General features: G+C 52.4%; 6 non-coding genes across 6 annotated transcripts; 3 read left to right on the top strand and 3 right to left on the bottom strand.

Moving 5' to 3' along the window:
• Positions 1 to 74, bottom strand: TRNAN-GUU (transfer RNA asparagine (anticodon GUU)). Its single transcript has one exon. It is a non-coding gene; the product is annotated as a tRNA-Asn (tRNA).
• Positions 75 to 2,247: 2,173 nt separating this feature from the next.
• Positions 2,248 to 2,321, bottom strand: TRNAN-GUU (transfer RNA asparagine (anticodon GUU)). The gene has a single exon. It is a non-coding gene; the product is annotated as a tRNA-Asn (tRNA).
• Positions 2,322 to 4,011: 1,690 nt separating this feature from the next.
• Positions 4,012 to 4,082, top strand: TRNAG-GCC (transfer RNA glycine (anticodon GCC)). The gene has a single exon. It is a non-coding gene; the product is annotated as a tRNA-Gly (tRNA).
• A 2,157-nt stretch (positions 4,083 to 6,239) lies between these two features.
• Positions 6,240 to 6,310, top strand: TRNAG-GCC (transfer RNA glycine (anticodon GCC)). Its single transcript has one exon. It is a non-coding gene; the product is annotated as a tRNA-Gly (tRNA).
• Positions 6,311 to 10,713: 4,403 nt separating this feature from the next.
• TRNAG-GCC (transfer RNA glycine (anticodon GCC)) lies at positions 10,714 to 10,784 on the top strand. The gene has a single exon. It is a non-coding gene; the product is annotated as a tRNA-Gly (tRNA).
• A 71-nt stretch (positions 10,785 to 10,855) lies between these two features.
• TRNAW-CCA (transfer RNA tryptophan (anticodon CCA)) lies at positions 10,856 to 10,927 on the bottom strand. Its single transcript has one exon. It is a non-coding gene; the product is annotated as a tRNA-Trp (tRNA).
• Between the last annotated feature and the right edge of the window lie 1,011 nt (positions 10,928 to 11,938).

Here is an 11,938-nt window from a genome sequence, read left to right as displayed (position 1 = left end):
CGTCCCTGGGTGGGCTTGAACCACCAACCTTTCGGTTAACAGCCGAACGCGCTAACCGATTGCGCCACAGAGACCAACCACCGCAGTGAGCGTGTTGGGACTCAATATATGTTTTTACCTATGTGCTCCTGCCTGCAGCTCTAATGTCCTGGCATAAGACAGGTAGGCTTAGACTCCATTGTGACATGTCTTACTTCTCTTAGAAGAAGGTTCTGAGTTGCCAGGCAGCTTATCTTCTGCCGGGCACACTTTCCTTTGCAGGCTTTCAGGTTGTGAATCCAGCACTGCTTAGGTGTCCATGTCAGACATGAGCAGCTCATTGAGCCCCACTGTGTGTTTTTTGTGGAGATACAACTCTCAGACTAGAGGGAGCAGGCGGGAAGTGGGTGAGACTCACACAGGGTGGGTGGGGCAGTTAAAGGATGTTATCTAATAGTGTAATCGAGGAGTTGGGTTTTTTGTGCACTACACTTTAACCAGCGATTCTTTCTAAAAGGAAATCCCAGGGCAGTACCCGCAATGAGTGGCATCCCCACACCCGAGGTTGCATTGTGGTAGCTGTTCCCTGAGCCCATAGCCCCTGTCCCCATGTCGCCCTTTCTCCTCGTGTAACTCACCCCAGGTTCGGTGGCTCTGATACTTGCTGCTTCTGCTGCGCGATCATCCCCATGATCTGGGCCTTTGTACGAAATGTCATGTAAGATGACTTTATTCAGCACGGCGTTTGTCATTTGCTTGGTTGTCCTGTCACTGTTGGATGTTTTCTTGCGCAGACTACTGTCTAATGGTGGGAAGGCCACGAGACACGTGACTTTTCTCTTTCCTTGTTAGCATAGTTTCCTGCCACTGTCTTGGTGTGCTGCCAGCCTGTGAGACACGTGTCTTGCCCATCTCAGCTCCACTGTGGCATGTTAGATATGTCTTTGAGCAGAGTCCCGGTCCCAGAGCTGCTGCCTTCTCTGCACTCTGGCTTGTAAGACTGCAGGCAAAGGCCCTCCCTGGCCCCTCAGCCAGATAGATACATTTACCTGCAGGGCTCAGCTTTGGTGAAAGATATTGGCGAGAGAGAGGAAAGGGGACGGCCCGTGGTGCACCCCCTATTTTGCATAGAACCACAGCCTCCTGGGAGGGCAGAGACATGAGGGTTCTCAGGGAAAGTCCTCCCAGGAGTGTTGAAGGGCAGGGCGTGAAACACAGCAATCCCGGAATGGCCTGGTCTAAGATGCCTGTAAAATAGGCCTGGCCCTAGGCTTCCGGGGCTCTTCCTCGGCAGAGGCCCCAGTGGTATGAGCCCGACCAGGGCTGTGCCCGACCAGGGCTGTAGGGCGCGTTGGGAGCGCGTTAGGGACGCGAAAGAGGGCGCAGGGCGCAGAACTCTGCCCGTTTCTCCCCAGGATTTTGGGGAGGACAGGGAATCTGGCCAGGTCAGTGACTAGGCTTTCCCAGAAGGAAAGTCCAGTGACAGTGGCATGTTGTGAAACACAAGATTGCTGGTGGTCTGGAGGGTGCTTTCTGTCAGCCACTTCTCCCGGGAGCAGCCAGAGAGCAGGCTGATGTCGTGCTCTGTCAAGCACAACACTGGCCCCAAACCACTGTCCTTAGCAAAAGCAGAAACATTCATAGTTTCAGTCTCCTGCATCTGATTCCTGCCATCAGCATGTGAACGTTTGGCAGTCCAAGGCTTGCCATGCAAACTTTGTTCATAGGTGTCCCATGCGAATGCATGGGCCTCATCACTACTGTCTACGGCAGGGCTCTCTGCTCAGCCTATGTAAGTGAAGCATTGGTGGTTCAGTGGTAGAATTCTCGCCTGCCACGCGGGAGGCCCGGGTTTGATTCCCAGCCAATGCAAAGCGCCCTTCTTTTGGCTTTGCTTTAGAAGTCAGAGATATAGACTTGGTGGGGAAAAAAATGTCAAAGAGTGACCCCGACGTGATTTGAACACGCAACCGTCTGATCTGGAGTCAGACGCGCTACCGTTGCGCCACGAGGTCCCTGTGCATGCAGTTCTCAGCCCCGGATCAAGAAATGCTTCTGTGCCTTTTATTGGCCCTCAGTACGCCTGTGGTTAAAGTAGAAGGCTTTGTGTCCCGTTTCCAGTCCTATTGGTGGAAATGACTAGAGGTGAAGAGATGAGAGAAGATAGAAATGTTGAGATAGAGCATGTCACGCAGGCAAAGCGAGAGCTCTAAGAGCAAAGCCAGACATCTGTGTTTTAATTCAGGACTTGATGTAGACAAAAGCATACGTCCCTGGGTGGGCTTGAACCACCAACCTTTCGGTTAACAGCCGAACGCGCTAACCGATTGCGCCACAGAGACCAACCACCGCAGTGAGCGTGTTGGGACTCAATATATGTTTTTACCTTTGTGCTCCTGCCTGCAGCTCTAATGTCCTGGCATAAGACAGGTAGGCTTAGACTCCATTGTGACATGTCTTACTTCTCTTAGAAGAAGGTTCTGAGTTGCCAGGCAGCTTATCTTCTGCCGGGCACACTTTCCTTTGCAGGCTTTCAGGTTGTGAATCCAGCACTGCTTAGGTGTCCATGTCAGACATGAGCAGCTCATTGAGCCCCACTGTGTGTTTTTTGTGGAGATACAACTCTCAGACTAGAGGGAGCAGGCGGGAAGTGGGTGAGACTCACACAGGGTGGGTGGGGCAGTTAAAGGATGTTATCTAATAGTGTAATCGAGGAGTTGGGTTTTTAGTGCACTACACTTTAACCAGCGATTCTTTCTAAAAGGAAATCCCAGGGCAGTACCCGCAATGAGTGGCATCCCCACACCCGAGGTTGCATTGTGGTAGCTGTTCCCTGAGCCCATAGCCCCTGTCCCCATGTCGCCCTTTCTCCTCGTGTAACTCACCCCAGGTTCGGTGGCTCTGATACTTGCTGCTTCTGCTGCGCGATCATCCCCATGATCTGGGCCTTTGTACGAAATGTCATGTAAGATGACTTTATTCAGCACGGCGTTTGTCATTTGCTTGGTTGTCCTGTCACTGTTGGATGTTTTCTTGCGCAGACTACTGTCTAATGGTGGGAAGGCCACGAGACACGTGACTTTTCTCTTTCCTTGTTAGCATAGTTTCCTGCCACTGTCTTGGTGTGCTGCCTGCCTGTGAGACACGTGTCTTGCCCATATCAGCTCCACTGTGGCATGTTAGATATGTCTTTGAGCAGAGTCCCGGTCCCAGAGCTGCTGCCTTCTCTGCACTCTGGCTTGTAAGACTGCAGGCAAAGGCCCTCCCTGGCCCCTCAGCCAGATAGATACATTTACCTGCAGGGCTCAGCTTTGGTGAAAGATATTGGCGAGAGAGAGGAAAGGGGACGGCCCGTGGTGCACCCCCTAGTTTGCATAGAACCACAGCCTCCTGGGAGGGCAGAGACATGAGGGTTCTCAGGGAAAGCCCTCCCAGGAGTGTTGAAGGGCAGGACGTGAAACACAGCAATCCCGGAATGGCCTGGTATAAGATGCCTGTGCAATAGGCCTGGCCCTAGGCTTCCGGGGCTCTTCCTCGGCAGAGGCCCCAGTGGTATGATCCCGACCAGGGCTGTAGGGCGCGTTGGGAGCGCGTTAGGGACGCGAAAGAGGGCGCAGGGCGCAGAACTCTGCCCGTTTCTCCCCAGGATTTTGGGGAGGACAGGGAATCTGGCCAGGTCAGTGACTAGGCTTTCCCAGAAGGAAAGTCCAGTGACAGTGGCATGTTGTGAAACACAAGATTGCTGGTGGTCTGGAGGGTGCTTTCTGTCAGCCACTTCTCCAGGGAGCAGCCAGAGAGCAGGCTGATGTCGTGCTCTGTCAAGCACAACACTGGCCCCAAACCACTGTCCTTAGCAAAAGCAGAAACATTCATAGTTTCAGTCTCCTGCATCTGATTCCTGCCATCAGCATGTGAACGTTTGGCAGTCCAAGGCTTGCCATGCAAACTTTGTTCATATGTGTCCCATGCGAATGCATGGGCCTCATCACTACTGTCTACGGCAGGGCTCTCTGCTCAGCCTATGTAAGTGAAGCATTGGTGGTTCAGTGGTAGAATTCTCGCCTGCCACGCGGGAGGCCCGGGTTCGATTCCCGGCCAATGCAAAGCGCCCTTCTTTTGGCTTTGCTTTAGAAGTCAGAGATATAGACTTGGTGGGGAAAAAAATGTCAAAGAGTGACCCCGACGTGATTTGAACACGCAACCTTCTGATCTGGAGTCAGACGTGCTACCGTTGCGCCACGAGGTCCCTGTGCATGCAGTTCTCAGCCCCGGATCAAGAAATGCTTCTGTGCCTTTTATTGGCCCTCAGTACGCCTGTGGTTAAAGTAGAAGGCTTGGTGGCCCGTTTCCAGTCTTATTGGTGGAAATAACTAGAGGTGAAGAGATGAGAGAAGATAGAAATGTTGAGATAGAGCATGTCACGCAGGCAAAGCGAGAGCTCTAAGAGCAAAGCCAGACAGCTGTGTTTTAATTCAGGACTTGATGTAGGCAAAAGCATACGTTCCTGGGTGGGCTTCAACCACCAACCTTTCGGTTAACAGCCGAACGCGCTAACTGATTGCGCCACAGAGACCAACCACCGCAGTGAGAGTGTTGGGACTCAATATATGTTTTTACCTTTGTGCTCCTGCCTGCAGCTCTAAGGTCCTGGCATAAGACAGGTAGGCTTAGACTCCATTGTGACATGTCTTACTTCTCTTAGAAGAAGGTTCTGAGTTGCCAGGCAGCTTATCTTCTGCCGGGCACACTTTCCTTTGCAGGCTTTCAGGTTGTGAATCCAGCACTGCTTAGGTGTCCATGTCAGACATGAGCAGCTCATTGAGCCCCACTGTGTGTTTTTTGTGGAGATACAACTCTCAGACTAGAGGGAGCAGGCGGGAAGTGGGTGAGACTCACACAGGGTGGGTGGGGCAGTTAAAGGATGTTATCTAATAGTGTAATCGAGGAGTTGGGTTTTTTGTGCACTACACTTTAACCAGCGATTCTTTCTAAAAGGAAATCCCAGGGCAGTACCCGCAATGAGTGGCATCCCCACACCCGAGGTTGCATTGTGGTAGCTGTTCCCTGAGCCCCTAGCCCCTGTCCCCATGTCGCCCTTTCTCCTCGTGTAACTCACCTCAGGTTCGGTGGCTCTGATACTTGCTGCTTCTGCGCGATCATCCCCATGATCTGGGCCTTTGTACGAAATGTCATGTAAGATGACTTTATTCAGCACAGCGTTTGTCATTTGCTTGGTTGTCCTGTCACTGTTGGATGTTTTCTTGCGCAGACTACTGTCTAATGGTGGGAAGGCCACGAGACACGTGACTTTTCTCTTTCCTTGTTAGCATAGTTTCCTGCCACTGTCTTGTTGTGCTGCCTGCCTGTGAGACACGTGTCTTGCCCATCTCAGCTCCACTGTGGCATGTTAGATATGTCTTTGAGCAGAGTCCCGGTCCCAGAGCTGCTGCCTTCTCTGCACTCTGGCTTGTAAGACTGCAGGCAAAGGCCCTCCCTGGCCCCTCAGCCAGATAGATACATTTACCTGCAGGGCTCAGCTTTGGTGAAAGATATTGGCGAGAGAGAGGAAAGGGGACGGCCCGTGGTGCACCCCCTATTTTGCATAGAACCACAGCCTCCTGGGAGGGCAGAGACATGAGGGTTCTCAGGGAAAGCCCTCCCAGGAGTGTTGAAGGGCAGGACGTGAAACACAGCAATCCCGGAATGGCCTGGTCTAAGATGCCTGTGCAATAGGCCTGGCCCTAGGCTTCCGGGGCTCTTCCTCGGCAGAGGCCCCAGTGGTATGAGCCCGACCAGGGCTGTAGGGCGCGTTGGGAGCGCGTTAGGGACGCGAAAGAGGGCGCAGGGCGCAGAACTCTGCCCGTTTCTCCCCAGGATTTTGGGGAGGACAGGGAATCTGGCCAGGTCAGTGACTAGGCTTTCCCAGAAGGAAAGTCCAGTGACAGTGGCATGTTGTGAAACACAAGATTGCTGGTGGTCTGGAGGGTGCTTTCTGTCAGCCACTTCTCCCGGGAGCAGCCAGAGAGCAGGCTGATGTCGTGCTCTGTCAAGCACAACACTGGCCCCAAACCACTGTCCTTAGCAAAAGCAGAAACATTCATAGTTTCAGTCTCCTGCATCTGATTCCTGCCATCAGCATGTGAACGTTTGGCAGTCCAAGGCTTGCCATGCAAACTTTGTTCATAGGTGTCCCATGCGAATGCATGGGCCTCATCACTACTGTCTACGGCAGGGCTCTCTGCTCAGCCTATGTAAGTGAAGCATTGGTGGTTCAGTGGTAGAATTCTCGCCTGCCACGCGGGAGGCCCGGGTTCGATTCCCGGCCAATGCAAAGCGCCCTTCTTTTGGCTTTGCTTTAGAAGTCAGAGATATAGACTTGGTGGGCAAAAAAATGTCAAAGAGTGACCCCGACGTGATTTGAACACGCAACCTTTTGATCTGGAGTCAGACGCGCTACCGTTGCGCCACGAGGTCCCTGTGCATGCAGTTCTCAGCCCCGGATCAAGAAATGCTTCTGTGCCTTTTATTGGCCCTCAGTACGCCTGTGGTTAAAGTAGAAGGCTTGGTGTCCCGTTTCCAGTCCTATTGGTGGAAATGACTAGAGGTGAAGAGATGAGAGAAGATAGAAATGTTGAGATAGAGCATGTCACTCAGGCAAAGCGAGAGCTCTAAGAGCAAAGCCAGACAGCTGTGTTTTAATTCAGGACTTGATGTAGGCAAAAGCATACGTCCCTGGGTGGACTTGAACCACCAACCTTTCGGCTAACAGCCAAACGCACTAACCGATTGCGCCACAGAGACCAACCACCGCAGTGAGCGTGTTGGGACTCAATATATGTTTTTACCTTTGTGCTCCTGCCTGCAGCTCTAAGGTCCTGGCATAAGACAGGTAGGCTTAGACTCCATTGTGACATGTCTTACTTCTCTTAGAAGAAGGTTCTGAGTTGCCAGGCAGCTTATCTTCTGCCGGGCACACTTTCCTTTGCAGGCTTTCAGGTTGTGAATCCAGCACTGCTTAGGTGTCCATGTCAGACATGAGCAGCTCATTGAGCCCCACTGTGTGTTTTTTGTGGAGATACAACTCTCAGACTAGAGGGAGCAGGCGGGAAGTGGGTGAGACTCACACAGGGTGGGTGGGGCAGTTAAAGGATGTTATCTAATAGTGTAATCGAGGAGTTGGGTTTTTTGTGCAATACACTTTAACCAGCGATTCTTTCTAAAAGGAAATCCCAGGGCAGTACCCGCAATGAGTGGCATCCCCACACCCGAGGTTGCATTGTGGTAGCTGTTCCCTGAGCCCCTAGCCCCTGTCCCCATGTCGCCCTTTCTCCTCGTGTAACTCACCTCAGGTTCGGTGGCTCTGATACTTGCTGCTTCTGCGCGATCATCCCCATGATCTGGGCCTTTGTACGAAATGTCATGTAAGATGACTTTATTCAGCACAGCGTTTGTCATTTGCTTGGTTGTCCTGTCACTGCTGGATGTTTTCTTGCGCAGACTACTGTCTAATGGTGGGAAGGCCACGAGACACGTGACTTTTCTCTTTCCTTGTTAGCATAGTTTCCTGCCACTGTCTTGTTGTGCTGCCTGCCTGTGAGACACGTGTCTTGCCCATCTCAGCTCCACTGTGGCATGTTAGATATGTCTTTGAGCAGAGTCCCGGTCCCAGAGCTGCTGCCTTCTCTGCACTCTGGCTTGTAAGACTGCAGGCAAAGGCCCTCCCTGGCCCCTCAGCCAGATAGATACATTTACCTGCAGGGCTCAGCTTTGGTGAAAGATATTGGCGAGAGAGAGGAAAGGGGACGGCCCGTGGTGCACCCCCTATTTTGCATAGAACCACAGCCTCCTGGGAGGGCAGAGACATGAGGGTTCTCAGGGAAAGCCCTCCCAGGAGTGTTGAAGGGCAGGACGTGAAACACAGCAATCCCGGAATGGCCTGGTCTAAGATGCCTGTGCAATAGGCCTTGCCCTAGGCTTCCGGGGCTCTTCCTCGGCAGAGGCCCCAGTGGTATGAGCCCGACCAGGGCTGTAGGGCGCGTTGGGAGCGCGTTAGGGACGCGAAAGAGGGCGCAGGGCGCAGAACTCTGCCCGTTTCTCCCCAGGATTTTGGGGAGGAGAGGGAATCTGGCCAGGTCAGTGACTAGGCTTTCCCAGAAGGAAAGTCCAGTGACAGTGGCATGTTGTGAAACACAAGATTGCTGGTGGTCTGGAGGGTGCTTTCTGTCAGCCACTTCTCCCGGGAGCAGCCAGAGAGCAGGCTGATGTCGTGCTCTGTCAAGCACAACACTGGCCCCAAACCACTGTCCTTAGCAAAAGCAGAAACATTCATAGTTTCAGTCTCCTGCATCTGATTCCTGCCATCAGCATGTGAACGTTTGGCAGTCCAAGGCTTGCCATGCAAACTTTGTTCATAGGTGTCCCATGCGAATGCATGGGCCTCATCACTACTGTCTACGGCAGGGCTCTCTGCTCAGTCTATGTAAGTGAAGCATTGGTGGTTCAGTGGTATAATTCTCGCCTGCCACGCGGGAGGCCCGGGTTCGATTCCCGGCCAATGCAAAGCGCCCTTCTTTTAGCTTTGCTTTAGAAGTCAGAGATATAGACTTGGTGGGCAAAAAAATTTCAAAGAGTGACCCCGACGTGATTTGAACACGCAACCTTTTGATCTGGAGTCAGACGCGCTACCGTTGCACCACGAGGTCCCTGTGCATGCAGTTCTCAGCCCCGGATCAAGAAATGCTTCTGTGCCTTTTATTGGCCCTCAGTACGCCTGTGGTTAAGTAGAAGGCTTGGTGTCCCGTTTCCAGTCCTATTGGTGGAAATGACTAGAGGTGAAAAGATGAGAGAAGATAGAAATGTTGAGATAGAGCATGTCACGCAGGCAAAGCGAGAGCTCTAAGAGCAAAGCCTGACAGCTGTGTTTTAATTCAGGACTTGATGTAGGCAAAAGCATACGTCCCTGGGTGGGCTTGAACCACCAACCTTTCGATTAACAGCCGAACGCGCTAACCGATTGTGCCACAGAGACCAACCACCGCAGTGAGCGTGTTGGGACTCAATATATGTTTTTACCTTTGTGCTCCTGCCTGCAGCTCTAAGGTCCTGGCATAAGACAGGTAGGCTTAGACTCCATTGTGACATGTCTTACTTCTCTTAGAAGAAGGTTCTGAGTTGCCAGGCAGCTTATCTTCTGCCGGGCACACTTTCCTTTGCAGGCTTTCAGGTTGTGAATCCAGCACTGCTTAGGTGTCCATGTCAGACATGAGCAGCTCATTGAGCCCCACTGTGTGTTTTTTGTGGAGATACAACTCTCAGACTAGAGGGAGCAGGCGGGAAGTGGGTGAGACTCACACAGGGTGGGTGGGGCAGTTAAAGGATGTTATCTAATAGTGTAATCGAGGAGTTGGGTTTTTTGTGCACTACACTTTAACCAGCGATTCTTTCTAAAAGGAAATCCCAGGGCAGTACCCGCAATGAGTGGCATCCCCACACCCGAGGTTGCATTGTGGTAGCTGTTCCCTGAGCCCATAGCCCCTGTCCCCATGTCGCCCTTTCTCCTCGTGTAACTCACCCCAGGTTCGGTGGCTCTGATACTTGCTGCTTCTGCTGCGCGATCATCCCCATGATCTGGGCCTTTGTACGAAATGTCATGTAAGATGACTTTATTCAGCACGGCGTTTGTCATTTGCTTGGTTGTCCTGTCACTGTTGGATGTTTTCTTGCGCAGAGTACTGTCTAATGGTGGGAAGGCCACGAGACACGTGACTTTTCTCTTTCCTTGTTAGCATAGTTTCCTGCCACTGTCTTGGTGTGCTGCCAGCCTGTGAGACACGTGTCTTGCCCATCTCAGCTCCACTGTGGCATGTTAGATATGTCTTTGAGCAGAGTCCCGGTCCCAGAGCTGCTGCCTTCTCTGCACTCTGGCTTGTAAGACTGCAGGCAAAGGCCCTCCCTGGCCCCTCAGCCAGATAGATACATTTACCTGCAGGGCTCAGCTTTGGTGAAAGATATTGGCGAGAGAGAGGAAAGGGGACGGCCCGTGGTGCACCCCCTATTTTGCATAGAACCACAGCCTCCTGGGAGGGCAGAGACATGAGGGTTCTCAGGGAAAGCCCTCCCAGGAGTGTTGAAGGGCAGGACGTGAAACACAGCAATCCCGGAATGGCCTGGTCTAAGATGCCTGTGCAATAGGCCTGGCCCTAGGCTTCCGGGGCTCCTCCTCGGCAGAGGCCCCAGTGGTATGAGCCCGACCAGGGCTGTGCCCGACCAGGGCTGTAGGGCGCGTTGGGAGCGCGTTAGGGACGCGAAAGAGGGCGCAGGGCGCAGAACTCTGCCCGTTTCTCCCCAGGATTTTGGGGAGGACAGGGAATCTGGCCAGGTCAGTGACTAGGCTTTCCCAGAAGGAAAGTCCAGTGACAGTGGCATGTTGTGAAACACAAGATTGCTGGTGGTCTGGAGGGTGCTTTCTGTCAGCCACTTCTCCCGGGAGCAGCCAGAGAGCAGGCTGATGTCGTGCTCTGTCAAGCACAACACTGGCCCCAAACCACTGTCCTTAGCAAAAGCAGAAACATTCATAGTTTCAGTCTCCTGCATCTGATTCCTGCCATCAGCATGTGAACGTTTGGCAGTCCAAGGCTTGCCATGCAAACTTTGTTCATAGGTGTCACATGCGAATGCATGGGCCTCATCACTACTGTCTACGGCAGGACTCTCTGCTCAGCCTATGTCAGTGAAGCATTGGTGGTTCAGTGGTAGAATTCTCGCCTGCCACGCGGGAGGCCCGGGTTCGATTCCCGGCCAATGCAAAGCGCCCTTCTTTTGGCTTTGCTTTAGAAGTCAGAGATATAGACTTGGTGGGGAAAAAAATGTCAAAGAGTGACCCCGACGTGATTTGAACACGCAACCTTCTGATCTGGAGTCAGACGCGCTACCGTTGCGCCACGAGGTCCCTGTGCATGCAGTTCTCAGCCCCGGATCAAGAAATGCTTCTGTGCCTTTTATTGGCCCTCAGTACACCTGTGGTTAAAGTAGAAGGCTTGGTGGCCCGTTTCCAGTCTTATTGGTGGAAATGACTAGAGGTGAAGAGATGAGAGAAGATAGAAATGTTGAGATAGAGCATGTCACGCAGGCAAAGCGAGAGCTCTAAGAGCAAAGCCAGACAGCTGTGTTTTAATTCAGGACTTGATGTAGGCAAAAGCATACGTTCCTGGGTGGGCTTGAACCACCAACCTTTCAGTTAACAGCCGAACGCGCTAACCGATTGCGCCACAGAGACCAACCACCGCAGTGAGCGTGTTGGGACTCAATATATGTTTTTACCTTTGTGCTCCTGCCTGCAGCTCTAAGGTCCTGGCATAAGACAGGTAGGCTTAGACTCCATTGTGACATGTCTTACTTCTCTTAGAAGAAGGTTCTGAGTTGCCAGGCAGCTTATCTTCTGCCGGGCACACTTTCCTTTGCAGGCTTTCAGGTTGTGAATCCAGCACTGCTTAGGTGTCCATGTCAGACATGAGCAGCTCATTGAGCCCCACTGTGTGTTTTTTGTGGAGATACAACTCTCAGACTAGAGGGAGCAGGCGGGAAGTGGGTGAGACTCACACAGGGTGGGTGGGGCAGTTAAAGGATGTTATCTAATAGTGTAATCGAGGAGTTGGGTTTTTTGTGCACTACACTTTAACCAGCGATTCTTTCTAAAAGGAAATCCCAGGGCAGTACCCGCAATGAGTGGCATCCCCACACCCGAGGTTGCATTGTGGTAGCTGTTCCCTGAGCCCCTGGCCCCTGTCCCCATGTCGCCCTTTCTCCTCGTGTAACTCACCTCAGGTTCGGTGGCTCTGATACTTGCTGCTTCTGCGCGATCATCCCCATGATCTGGGCCTTTGTACGAAATGTCATGTAAGATGACTTTATTCAGCACAGCGTTTGTCATTTGCTTGGTTGTCCTGTCACTGTTGGATGT

This window comes from Pleurodeles waltl, chromosome 4_1, assembly GCF_031143425.1.
Source record: "Pleurodeles waltl isolate 20211129_DDA chromosome 4_1, aPleWal1.hap1.20221129, whole genome shotgun sequence".
In the NCBI taxonomy this organism is placed as follows: Eukaryota; Metazoa; Chordata; class Amphibia; order Caudata; family Salamandridae; genus Pleurodeles; species Pleurodeles waltl.
The sequence above is the reverse complement of the archived record's forward strand: the minus strand, read 5'-3'. Positions and strand labels throughout refer to the sequence as shown.